We start from the raw sequence: 13075 nt of genomic DNA on the forward strand, positions 1-13075 counted from the left end.
GACTCTTCCTTTATGGACAAATAACTTCCAAATAACTCCACGAACTGCAGCATAGAGAACCCCTCGGGAGGCAGCACGCTCGCACGAGAGCACCGACATATACGGCGCAGGAGACCGGGCTGCGCGTAGCTGCTTGCGTGCAGAACGCTACTATTAGATAACACTGCACTATAAAGTCTTAAGACAAAACTGCGTAGGAGTTACAGGAGACCTGAGTGCAAACAGATACCGAGTATGACAGGACAGGCGCCCAAAGTCTAATGGAGACCCCTCAGACCCAAATGCTGGATGAGAGATGCTTCTTGCCAAAATACGAGCTCAATGAGGAAAAGTCAAAGGTGATGCAGACCGAGCTAGCAAAAGCTTAGTGCAGAAGTATTCATTACTTCAGACAGCACGACGGTTCTGCCAGGTCGGTCAAGCCAAGCACCGGGTTCTAATGCCAGCCCAGCGGCGTCCATGATATCTCTCGCAGCCTCCCATGTAATAGACAGCTCCCCTGTCCGGGACCATGTTTTGCATGTCCCAGGCCCTCCCTGCACCCACGCTGAAAATCAAACAGAACAATTAAGGACTCTGCTTCATCGCCTCGGCCTCCAAAATAAACTTCCTTCCTCCGCTGATGGTCGACACGGATATCCTCGTGGTGTTCCTTGAATGCGGGCTGGCCTTGGGTGCCTGTACTGCCAAAGGAAAAGAAAATGATTATGCTCTTATATTTAACGTGCTATGCACGTTATAACGTGCTCCATCAGCCTCTTGCTCTTCAGGAAATCAAAAGAAAGCTACCATCCCCATTGCTACATAACAGAAATTTATGCAGGAAATGGCTGAGCTGGACCTCCAGAAACGGAAGACTGCTATGACCCTGCTTTGCCTTTCGGTGACAGCACCCGCCATCGGTGTGCCTCAAACCGCTTTGTGAGTCACTAGGAAAATCAGATACAATTAGTTCAAAACACCTGGCAAAGAAGGTATGACCTTAAAACACTTGTATACCCCTCATCCCAAAACCACTAAGATAGCTGGCTTCCTCCCGCACAAAACTCAAATCTTCAACAAATGCACAAAACAGAACAACATGACACCAAACAGAACAAAATCCTGACCCTCTGACACACTCTGAAAGGGATTAGCGCCACGCACATCATAGATACTCACACTGTGGAGCCACGTAGGGCAAATGGGCAATGCTCCGGGCAGGCGGACGCCCGCCCCAAACAGGCGATGGCCTGGAGCAGGCGGGGTAAGAAAAGAAGGCTTAGAGACACAGTGAGGTGTCTCAGGAGGGCATCTAGGCAAACTAGAGATGACTGAGCGAGAGAGGGACCAAACAGACACCCTCGATGGCAGAGAGAAAGATAAAGGAGCACTGCATAGCAAAGACAGATGGGAGGCTCTGACGGAACACAAAAGATAGAAAGCGAGATAATATGCTACAAGGTGCTGTGGAGAACGAAGAAGGTCTCGGGAGGCATCGTGACCGTGAGGAAAGGGATGTTGAGGGGGGCTGACGGACAAAAGGCGGCTTGGGACAACAAGGAGGAACTCGGGTGATCATCTGAACGGTATACAGATGGTCTCAGGTGGCCAGGCACTGAACACAGGGATCCTAGATAGCATAGAGGAACAAATGAGTGCTCTACAGCTCAAATTGCTACAAGATGGATATGAAGCACAAGGAAGGTCTCGGGAGGCATCGTGACTGGGAGAAAAAAACGTCCTGAGGGAGCCAGAGAGACAAAAAAAGGACTGGGGACATGACGATTAAATCCAGAGGGGATCTGAATCAAGTAAACGTGTCAGAGGGCCAGGGAACAAAGAGAGGCACAGCTAGAGGGAAAAGAGGACAGAATGCCTGGGCTGCATCACAGATACAGACTCAGGAAGCCTTCTGACGGAACAAGAAGGGTTTGAGGTCCCCTACAAAGCCAAAAGTGTGCTAAGGGCAACCTTGAAGGCATCGATAGGCACCGTGACACCATCAGAGGGGTCCCAAATGGGCCAGAGAGACCAAAGGCAGCTCAGGGACACGAGGAGGAAGTCTGGAGGGGATGTGAACAGAGTAGATACGGCCTCAGGAGGCCAGGGACCAAATAGAGGCACCCTAGACGGCAGACAGGATGATAAAAGTGCTCCAGTCACAAACCAACCGGAGGACGGGGTTCGGAGGTAACGAGAGAGGATCAAAGTCCACTACGGAGCAAAAACAGTTCTGCGAGACACAAAGAAGGTCTCGGGAGGCACGGTGACTGGCACCAGAGGGGTCATGAGAGAGACCCCTAAAAGGGAGGTAAAGTGCAAACAAAATGCTGTGGAGCACAAGGAAAGCCTCCGGAGGCATCCTAGATGGCACAGAAAAGAACAAGAGCGCTCTTTTTTGGGAACAGAGATCTTAGGAGAGGTGCGATTGCAACAAAGTGAGTCCAAAGGGGGCTTATGGAGCTAAAAGCGTGCTGCTCGGAAGGCATCGTGACAGTAGCAGAGGGCTTCCGAGAGAGACAGACACAAGAAGGCTCGAGGACACGATGAAAAAGTCCAGAGAGGATCTGAACAGACTACAGATGTCCTCAGGGGACCAGGGACTGAACAGAGGTGTCCTAGCTAGCACAGAGGACAACATGAGTGTCCTGGAGATGAAAGATGACATCCGGAATGGTTCTCGGGAGCAAGAAGGGTGCAAATTGCGCTACAGAGCCACAGAGGGCCGTGAGGCACGAGGACGGCCTCAGGAGGCACGGTGATGGCAGAAGAAGGGTGCCGAGAGTGAGAGAGACAGACAGAAGGCGGCTCTGGCATGCAACGCAAAACTCAAGAGGGTGTCCCAGCAGTGTCCTCAGGGGATGAGCGACTGAATAGAGACATCCTAGACGGCAGTGAATAAGGTAAGAGAGCTGTGGGGCACAACAAAAGCCTGAGGAGGGGTTCTGTCCAAATAAGAGAGAGACACAAAGAGGGCTGCAGAGCTCAAAGGGTGCCGTGGGGCACGAGGACAGTCTCGGGAGGCGTCATGACAGGAACGAGGGGGCTCCGGGGGGCGGGGGAAACGTGGACAAAGAGACAAACAAAAGATTACTGACACAATGAGGTACTCGGGAGGGAATCTGAACAGAGTAGAGATGTCCTCAGGGAACCATGGACCGAACAGAGGCATCTGACATGGCAAACAGAGGCATCCGACGTGGCGGAGCAAAGGTAAAAGTGCTCTGAGGGAAAATGAAAGCCTGAGGAAAAGTTGTCTCTGAGTAAGAGAGATACAAAGCCTGCTGCAGAACTAAAGGATGGCCGTGGAACACAAGGGTCCTCGCAGGAAGCGTCGGGACAGAAACAGAGGGGTGCCGAGATGGCCAGAGAGACAGAAGGCGGCTTGAGGGCACACAGGCACTGGAGAGGGGATTTGAACAGAGTACGGAGGTCACGAGGGAGACGCTGACCCACTAGAAGCAAGTGAGATGGAGGAGAGGACAACAAGACTGCTCTGAGGAAGAGGGAGGAGACATTCTTACAAACCGAGAGGTACTGTCCTCGTTTCAACTGAGACAGAGTTAATTTTCTTTTTAGTGGCTGGTATGGGGCTATGTTTTGGATTTGTGCTGAAGACAGTGTTGATAATACAGAGATGTTTTAGTTGTTGCTGCACTAGTCAAGGACTTCTCAGCTTCCTATGCTCTGCCAGGTACACAAGAAGTTGGGAGGGGACACAGCCAAGGTAGTTGATCGAAACTGACCAAAGGGCTATTCCATACCATAGGACATCATGCTCAGCATATAAAGCTGGGGAAGAAGAAGGAAGGGGGGACGTTCGGAGCGATGGCGTTTGTCTTCCCAAGTAACCGTTACGTGTGCTGGAGCCCTGCTTTCCTGGAGATGGCTGAACACCTGCCTGCCCATGGGAAGGAGCGAACGAATTCCTTGTTTTGCTTTGCTTGTGTGTGCGGCTTTTGCTTTACCTGTTAAACTGTCTTTATCTCAACCCACAAGTTTTCTCCCTTTTACTCTTCTGATTCTCTCCCCCGTCCCACTGCGGGGGGAGTGAGCGAGCGGCCGTGTGGTACTTAGTTGCCGGCTGGGGCTAAACCACAACAGTCCTTTTTGGCACCCAACGTGGGGCTCGAAGGGTTCCAGATAACGACAGGTTTGATTGGAATGTGCTAGATCAAAGTTATAGTTGTTATTGCTGTTTAGCTATTAATCGGCAGGCTTCTGTGCTTCCCATGGGGCTTGCTTGCCTTACTGTATATTACAGTCTAGGGCTCGTTAGTGGCTGCTTTTTTACCTTTGCCGCTTGCCGTGCTGCTGTACTGCTTATCACCTTACTCTGCTGTGCCTGGGAACATGTTGATAACAGCAATGGCGATGCGCCTGGGCTGGCAGATAGCCAGGGCGTCGCTGCTGTTTCTGTGCTCCTGGACTGGACGGGCTAGAACTCCAGTGTGAACTCGAGTCAAAGGGACTGTGACCTGTGGAGGAATCCACGTGGGAGCAGGACACCCCAAAGCGTCTGTGCCCGTGGAGAAGCCCATGCCACGGCAGGTATATCTTGAAACGTCTGTGGCCATGGTTATGTCTCTGCCACAGCAGGTATACCTCTGAAGGGATTGTGACCCAAGGATAAGTCCACGCTGGATAAGGAGCACCTCGAAGCATCTGTGGCTGTGGATGAAGTCCATGCTGCAGCAGGTACACCTCGAAGCATCAGTGGCTGTGCATGAGGCCATGTTGGAGCAAGTTTACTTCTGAAGGGACTACAGTGTGTGGATAAGTCCAAGCCAGAGCAGGGGCAAGGGGAGGAGTTCATTGCAAAGTTAAACCCGATGGTCTGGTCCAAAGGGACCGGGGCTGGAGACTGTAATGGAAATACCTTTAAATTGTTGTAAGCTGGGATTTCAGTTGCACGTTATGGGAATTACTATAGCAGAAACCCCTTGTTGCTAGCCAGGCTAGGAGCAAGGTGAGGAGTTCATTGCAATGTTAAACCCTATAACCTGGCCCAAAGGGACCAGGGGTGGAGATTGTAATGGATATACCTTTAAATTGTTGTAACCCATGATTTGAGTTGCATGTTATAAGAATTAGTATAGCCGGAACCACCTGAACCAAGAGAGGACAAGCCTTACAAGAAGCAGTACAAGTGCAGCAGTGACCCCCACCTGAGCTGGCTTTGGTGCCTGATAACTCCACGCAACCCACCTACAAAATTTAAGAAGCAACAGGGTATGTGAAAACAAGAAACGATTAAAAAACAGGGATTAACAGCTCGATAAAAATTGATATAGAAAGAAAAATTAAAAAGCAAAAGGGTAGAAGGCAGAGAAGAAAAAGTTTAAAAATAGAGATAGCAAACTAGATAAAAGTAGGCATAGAAAAAAAAATGAAAAAGAAAGGCCTTAAAGGAAGAAAAAATAAAATATGGGGACAGCAAAACTAAATAAACAAAGACACAAACAAAATCTAACAAGCGACAGGGTATGGCACAGACGAGCATGAAATAGAAAATACAGACAGTGAACTGGATAAAAGTAGATAGAGAAAAACATTCAAAAGCAACGTGACGCAGAAAAGTCTGTAAATAATAAAAAAATAGGGTTAGACATCTGCGTAAAAGTAGAAAGAAAAACATTTGAAAAGTCACAATGTACGGCGCAGATAGGAAAAAATAAACAAGAGAGACAGAAAAGAATACATAGAAGAATGTATTTTTTTTCTGTCTCTGGCACGCACAGGCGCAGACGGTGTGGAGGGCAGTGCTAGCAGAAGGGCAAAAAGCTTCGGGGAGCCAAACAGCCTGAAAGGGAGACAGAGGCAGGTACAGGCAAGGAGGCAGGCAGAGGTCTGGAGAAGCACGGCAGAGAGAGGCCTGGACGCACGCGCGGGATGCGCGACTCACCGCAGCTCCTGGCGCCGCCGGGAGACCTTCGGCGCCCCGAGGCTTCTCGCTCAGCCTCTGCCCCTTCCTCCTCCACAGTGCCAGCTGTCTCGCCCGCCCGGCTGCCTCGATGCTCCTCTCCCAAGAGGCTTCCCAGAGACACGGTGGCTCACACGTGCGGCCGATGGGGGCACCGAGCTCCCGGCACCACGTGCTGGTGGTGCGCTCTGTCGGAGGTGGCTGGGAGGGATCCTTCCCGGCTGTGGGGACCGGCTGTTCCTTGCTGGAGGCAGCTGCCTGGGGAAGCCCCTTCATTTCACTCCTCAGCCAGCTCCCACAGGCAGGCATGCCTAGGCAGACCCTCCCCATGTAGAGCCCCTCAGCACAGCAGGGCCAACCCCATCCTCAGCCCTTTTTAAACCCTAGGCCCAGCCCCAGCCCCAGCCCTTTTTAAACCCCTGGCCCAGCCCCATCCTCACCTCATGGGTCCCACCTGTGCTGCCCCGGGCCACAGCTGGAGGCCATGGGGAACAGGGGGCCAGTTACCCCAACCCTCACAAGCCAGACACAGCCAGCAACCTGGCACAGGCATGGGCACACACCACCACCAAGCTGGTGCTGCCATGGGCAGATGCTGCCGCCAAGCTGGCACCGGCCTGGCAGACTTTAGTTTACAGCCCAAAGCCGAGGTTGGCCTCTAAACAAGAAAACATGTGAAAGCATCCTTACAGGATGCCGGTCCAGTGGTGTCCATGATAGCTCTCACAGCCTCCCACGTAATAGACAGCTCCCCTGTCCGGGACCACGTTTTGCATGTCCCAGGCCCTCCCCGCACCCACGTTGAAAATCAAACAGAACAATTAGGGACTCTGCTTCATCGCCTCAGCCTCCAGAAGAAGCTTCCTTCCTCTGCTAACGGTCGACACAGATATCCCCAGGCTGTTCCTTGAATGCGGGCTGGCCTTGGGTGCCTGTACTGCCAAAGGAAGAGAAAAAGATCATGCTCTTGTAACGTGCTCCATCATCCTCTTGTTCTTCAAGAAAACAGAAGAAAGCTACCATCCCCATTGCTACATAGGAGAAATTTGTGCAGGGGATGGCTGAGCCCATCCCCAGAAAGGAAAACTCTGCTATCACCCTGCTTTGCCTTTTGGCAACCCACCATCGGTGTGCCCCAAACAGGCAAGGTCCCCTGCGGGCTGGCATCCAGCACAAGACCCAGGCGAGGTCCCCTGCGGGCTCGCGTCCGCCACACACAGGCGAGGTCCCCTGCGGGCTGGTGTCTGCCACAAACAAACGATGTCCTCTCTGGCCTGGCATCTGGCATGCGCAGGAGAGGTCCCGCTTTGGGCTGGTGTCTGGCACGTGCAAGGCAGGACCCCCTTTGGACTGGCATCCGTCACGCGCAAGGCAGGACCCCCTTCGGGCTGGCGTCCGTCACGCGCAAGGCCAGGTCCCATTTTGGGCTGGCGTCTGGCACGCACAGGCGAGGTACCCCTTTGGGCTGGCATCTGGCACGCACAGGCGCAGTATCACAGGACCTCACCGATGTAGGCTGGACACCAGCCCAAACGGGGACCTCACCCGAGTTTGCTGGACGTGAGCCAGAACGGGGACCTCACCTGTTTGTGCCAGAACGTGCAGTTCGGCCACTCAGCTGCTAGGCCCTGCACCTTGGCCGCTCGGCCCTGCAGCTCGGCCGAGCTGCAGGGCCGAGCGGCCAAGCAGCATAGTGGCTCAACGGCCAAGCAGCATAGCGGCCGAGCGGCCGAGCAGTCGAGCTGCAGGGCCGAGCGGCCAATCTACAGGGCCGAGTGGCATAGCGGCCGAGCTGCAGGGCCGAGCGGCCAACTGGCTGAGCTGCAGGGGCGAGCTGCAGGGCCGAGCAGCCGATCTACAGGGCGGACTGGCTGAGCTGCAGGGCCGAGAGGGCGAACGGCCGAACTGCAGGGCCGAGCGGCAGCACCGAGCGGCCGAGCTGTTGTCTTGGAAAGTCTAGATTTGACAGAAACTTCAGCAATGAGGTAAAAGCTTTACCCGAGCAATTTACTTTTCAACCTTTTACTACTTCTGAAAGATACAGAAGAAACCCTACTTTGATCCTGAATAAGTTAAGCAAGCAAAGATTTCACCTTGAGGAATGTAACAGTCTATTTCTGCCCCAACGAGGAAGCTACAGACTTGAGCCTGGAGAGAACCCAATGCTTGTCAGCTCTCCCAGCAGGTCCTTCTCAGCAGGCCGCTGGCATGTGTCAACTTTATTGTATTTAGGTACAATATAACAGAGGAACCTTTCCACCAGGCACTGCCTCCCAGAGGATAGGATTTTAAGGACGGGATTAGAAAATTGGCTGTCTCTATATTTACAAAAGGTTGCCACCTTGCGTAAACAGCTTGAGAGTATGCTTTGATACGGGCATATACAAGGCAACTCACACCTTAGGGTGGATGCAGTTAATATCTAAATCAGTCTATGCATAATGTTGCACTGTATAGCTGTGGATTTGCTGAACGGATGCACATGGCATTTACATTTTTTAAATTAAAAAAAGGGACACTGAGAAAATGGGATATGGATTTAAAACAAAGAGCAGCGCTACCGAAATAATCCCTAGGATCAAATATTTACCGTGCACGAGGAATACCTTGAACAGCAGTGCCCCCTCCAGCCCAGTTCTGCAATACGAAGATGCGATCGCCTACATCTACTCTTTACGTGAATAAAACCAGTTCATTCAACCTCTCCCGGCAGGATTTTCAAATCGAGATTTTCATAGTTTGTCTGGACTGGGTAGACTGACTAGATCGCTCTTTACTTTTCTCCAGGTGAGGCTTCCAAAACAAGAGACCAGCACTCCAAGCGAATTACTGTACGAGCAGAACGGAGAAGAACAGAAGCATGACTTCTTGTGCCTCACGAGGCATGCTGTTATTGAAACAGCTTCACATGGGCTTTTTCTTTTTTCCTTCTAACAGCACTAGAATGTTGACTCGTCCTAGCCTGTGACCCACTAAAACACTGAACTCCTTTACTCCAAGCAGATAAAAAATATCTTCCTATCAAACATCATAAGTAGGCAAAAAAAATGCAGAGATAAAAACAAGCATCGCTATTTCATAAGGAAACTTGACTTTACTCGGCAAATTCCCGAGAGCTGAAGTCCTTCTTTGGAGCTGATCTATGATCTTTCTAAGTCCTCCTGCCAGCCCAGGACCACTCAGAACAGAAAAAAACACCTTCTGTGTGCCCGTGCTCAAACAAGGGAAAGAATTTCATTTTCTAGTTTCTTCTCTCTGCACATCTTCTCCTTCATGGCAGTATCAATTACAGGACAGGAGAAAACAAAACAATCTCGCCAAAGCACAGAAACTCACACCTGACAAACACAGATGTAAAAGCATCGCCTTGGGAAATCGAGATGAGAGAACTCCATCCTTTCCTTTCAACCTGCGCTTTTGCAGCTGGCTGCCAGCCTCACCGACCCAGCTTGCCTTTGCTCCGTGGCATTTCCCCCCTCACCACATGCCAGGCATGGCATCTCCTTACTGTATATTCTTATGGCATCCCCTGCTGTCCCTTGCTCAGGCTCCTGATGAAGTCTGCTCCGCTCGTCCCTGCTCCTCTTTTGCAGGTGCAGAAGGCCACAGCACAGGAGGTACCTGCCCTTTCTGTGACGTCTGTTAAGGAAGATCTTTCCCCCGGAGTCTCTTTTTTGCCTTATCCATGACCTATTTTAATAAGCACTATGAAGATACTGATATCTGAGGCAATCGGGCTGCCAGAGCTACCCCACAGCACCTGTCGGTCTGCCTCACGAATGGAGGGAAACATTGTTCTAGTTGAACCTCAAGTGCCACGGCTTAAGCTAATCCCTTTTACCATGCCGCTGGAAGGTGCCTCGATCACGTACAATGATGGGACGATAGTAAACAAAGGAGGAAGCTTTAATGCTGGCCAGTATAACTCCTTCTAACAAAGCCACAATTCTGTTCCGGTTTGCTGCCTTTGACAGTTAAAAACGGAAATGCCGGACAACGTAGTTCACATTGCACATCTGGTCTTTTCTTGTCTGAAGTCTTTTTCTTCCTCGCTTTACCTCTTTATAATATTTGCCTTTTGCTTCAAGATGCTGGACGCATCTTGGCATTTGGTAGCTAGAGGACAGGGCAGTATGCTTGTAATGAAGTTCATCGCAGGTACGTCCGTACTGCAAAGGAGAACTTGAACAAGCCACGCATCAACGTGCCAAATGAGTTTAATTCATGCAGAAGAGGGACCTACGCGTCACTGCGTACGGCTCTATCAAAGGCCTACGATGACATCTGAAATTAGAGATCAGCTAGACAACAGGTATGTTACCTGGGGAAGGAAAATACTTGTCTAGCCTCTCACAGTGATAGGCCAAGTCCAGAGAACATGAAATAAGCCAGAAGGGTCTCTCAAACTTGGGCATCTCGCTCCTGCCTCAGCACCTCAGCACCAGGCACGGTTCTCAGGAGCGCTGGCGCTTGTTGAACCCTGCGATTGGCAATTCCAGAATAATTTGATTCGTTTCTCGGTACCGCAAATAACCGAACTATATTCTGAAGTGTATACGTACGCATACTTCAGAAAACAAACATTACCCTAAACATTTAAGTTTCAACTTTAAGTTTTCAACTCCTCTGAGCTGCCCAAAGACCCTCGAAGCTTCTGCAGAAGAAAGTGTCAGCAGACGGCCTGCAGAAGCAGGAAGGTGCGGGAGGGATGCCCCGGCAGACAGAGGCAAGCAGCGTGCCGGTGCCTCCTTGCAACAAAAGGGAGAAGGAGCTGAAATAACTCTAAGGCAACTCAGCTCTCACTTTCCGTTCTTTCCTGGACAGCACGTACCGAAAGAAAAAACTGTACAAGCATAATACACAAGCCCCATAGCCTGTAGTTCCCACTGTCCTATCTGCAGACTGCTGGGGCAGCAATATGCCCGCAAAGCACAACAGAATTTAACCTTTCCGTTTGCAGCGCTGTCCCTTGACGAGAAAGGGATCGGACATTTATTACCACAAAGTAGGGAGGAGCAGGACCTTGAAAAGACGGGGCTTTAGACTGTGCCTTGCTGCTGCAGAGTTCACGTTTTGAAGCAGAAAACACATGCCAGTACCAAATATAATCTTCTTCCTTGCAGATACGAATCAAGCAGCTCGGGATTACAGAGTAAGAATGCTACTGCGTTTGCCCACTGTAATCCCAGAAACAGCATTTTCTCGTCCAAAAGTTGTACTTGTGAAAGCCTAAAGCTCATCCAGAGCCTCCTGGCATCGACAATCTTTGGAGCAGACCCATAATTAAAAAAATTTAGCTCCAGACCTACAGCAGATGTAAATCATCTAAGCTCTACTGATGTCAAAATGTAAAACACTATTGAAAATCTGAAAATATGATTACAAGGATCAAATTTATGCTTGCTGCATCATCACTGATTTCAGGGGCTGCCTGCCCCTTTTACTGAAGCAGAAGCATCTTGTCACGTGAAATACTTAGTCAGATGAAGGCACTGAAGCTTTTCTGAGGTCATACCGCACTCAGAAGTCCATTTTCCTCCTCTTTGCTCTTTGTCAAAGTTTGCTTTAGAAACAGAAGTACTTGTCAGAGACCGGAGATCTGGATCACAGACAGCACACCTGTTCCCTCCCTCGGCTCAAAATAAAGGTGTCCCCGCATTTGAAATAATACAAGGTGTGGTACCTGATGCGTGAATAGGGAGCGCAGCCACGCTAATTATAGGTGGCTTCAGGGCATACTTTAAGCTCTCTTGTTCCTCTTTATACTTTTGAAAACAGCAAATAGCCCCCGTAGCTCCCTCCCAAAAACCCACGGGCTGAAAGGGGGAGATGCGCCAAGAGCAGCAAGAAAGCAAGCAGAAGGGAGACCACCTAAGGCACGGGTGCTTTCTCCGCTTCAGCCACGTCAGCAGTCGCGGGGCAGCCGGAAATACCGATTCCGTTACTTCATGCCAAGTCTCTTGTGCCTCTAACAAAGGCAGCTAAGCAGACCGAACTCCTTTGCCAGGGCTGTCGATGTCATTTGAGGCCGTCGCCGTGCGCATCAGCTGCCCGACAGCCCACCTGCAATGATTTTGCTCCGGTGCCTCTCCTCGCTAACCACTCTTACTCAGACTCTGAGTTCTTACGTCTGACCACAAATTCTCTCCCACCACAAGGTTTAAACTGCCCAAGGTCAACCCAAGAGGAAGAACATAAACTTTCCTCCTTAATAAACTGTTTCTGCTTTCCAGCAACATGTTTCTATGCACTGCATGGGACTTTGGGCAATTTCTTATATGGCCAGATGTTAAAACACAGATTTTACAATCAATATGCTGTATGACAAACGTAGCAGGGACCCCTCCCCCCCGTTTTTTTTACTTTAACACGTTTCAAATTTGCTTGATCTCCAGTAAACCAGATGTGAATTTACACAAATGCTTCGTGCAAAGGTACGCTTCTGAACGCTATTCTAAACTGGCCTTGTGTTCAAATAAAAATTGGCATTGTTTCCAAACTTTTACTCCTTTCTATAACAAAAAGAAATCCTCTGCATTAGCAGATCTCTAAACTGACTCTTTTCCTAAGCTCGGGTCTAAATCTACTTTACCTGTGGCTGTAACTGTCACCAAATGTAATGGGAGCAAAACCAGCACAGTCGTTCACGTTTTTAGACTGACCGGATTTGTTTTCCTAGTAAAGGAATGATTTCTCATGCTTCCAGCAAACTCTTGCAACAGCAAGAACGCGTGCTTTGAGCAAGGCCTTGCTCTGAACAGCAGCGAGCAACAGATACTCCTTCCTTTACAGAATCACAGAATCGTATAGGTTGGAAAAGACCTTTAAGATCATCGAGTCCAACCGTAAACCTAACACTACCAAGACCACCGCTATACCATGTCCCTAAGCACCTCATCCAAACGTCTTTTAAATACCTCCAGGGATGGCGACTCAACCGCTTCCCTGGGCAGCCTGTTCCAATGCTTGATAACCCTTTCAGTGAAGAAAAATTTCCTAATATCCAGTCTAAACCTCCCCTGGTGCAACTTGAGGCCATTTCCTCTTGTCCTATCACTTGTTCCCTGGGAGAAGAGACCGACCCCCACCTCTCTACAACCTCCTTTCAGGTAGTTGTAGAGAGCGATAAGGTCTCCCCTCAGCCTCCTTTTCTCCAGGCTAATGAGAATT

At 50.2% G+C, this 13075-nt stretch overlaps 1 long non-coding RNA gene across 1 annotated transcript in view; it reads right to left on the minus strand.

Moving 5' to 3' along the window:
* Window positions 1-398: 398 nt before the first annotated feature.
* LOC142403199 (uncharacterized) overlaps window positions 399-13075 on the minus strand; it is a 39739-nt gene continuing 27062 nt past the window's right edge. Inside the window, exon 3 of the long non-coding RNA XR_012773624.1 lies at window positions 399-683. This is a non-coding gene — a long non-coding RNA (uncharacterized LOC142403199). The remainder of the gene's footprint in view (window positions 684-13075) is intronic.

Source organism: Mycteria americana, unplaced genomic scaffold, assembly GCF_035582795.1.
Source record: "Mycteria americana isolate JAX WOST 10 ecotype Jacksonville Zoo and Gardens unplaced genomic scaffold, USCA_MyAme_1.0 Scaffold_134, whole genome shotgun sequence".
Lineage (NCBI taxonomy): Eukaryota > Metazoa > Chordata > Aves > Ciconiiformes > Ciconiidae > Mycteria > Mycteria americana.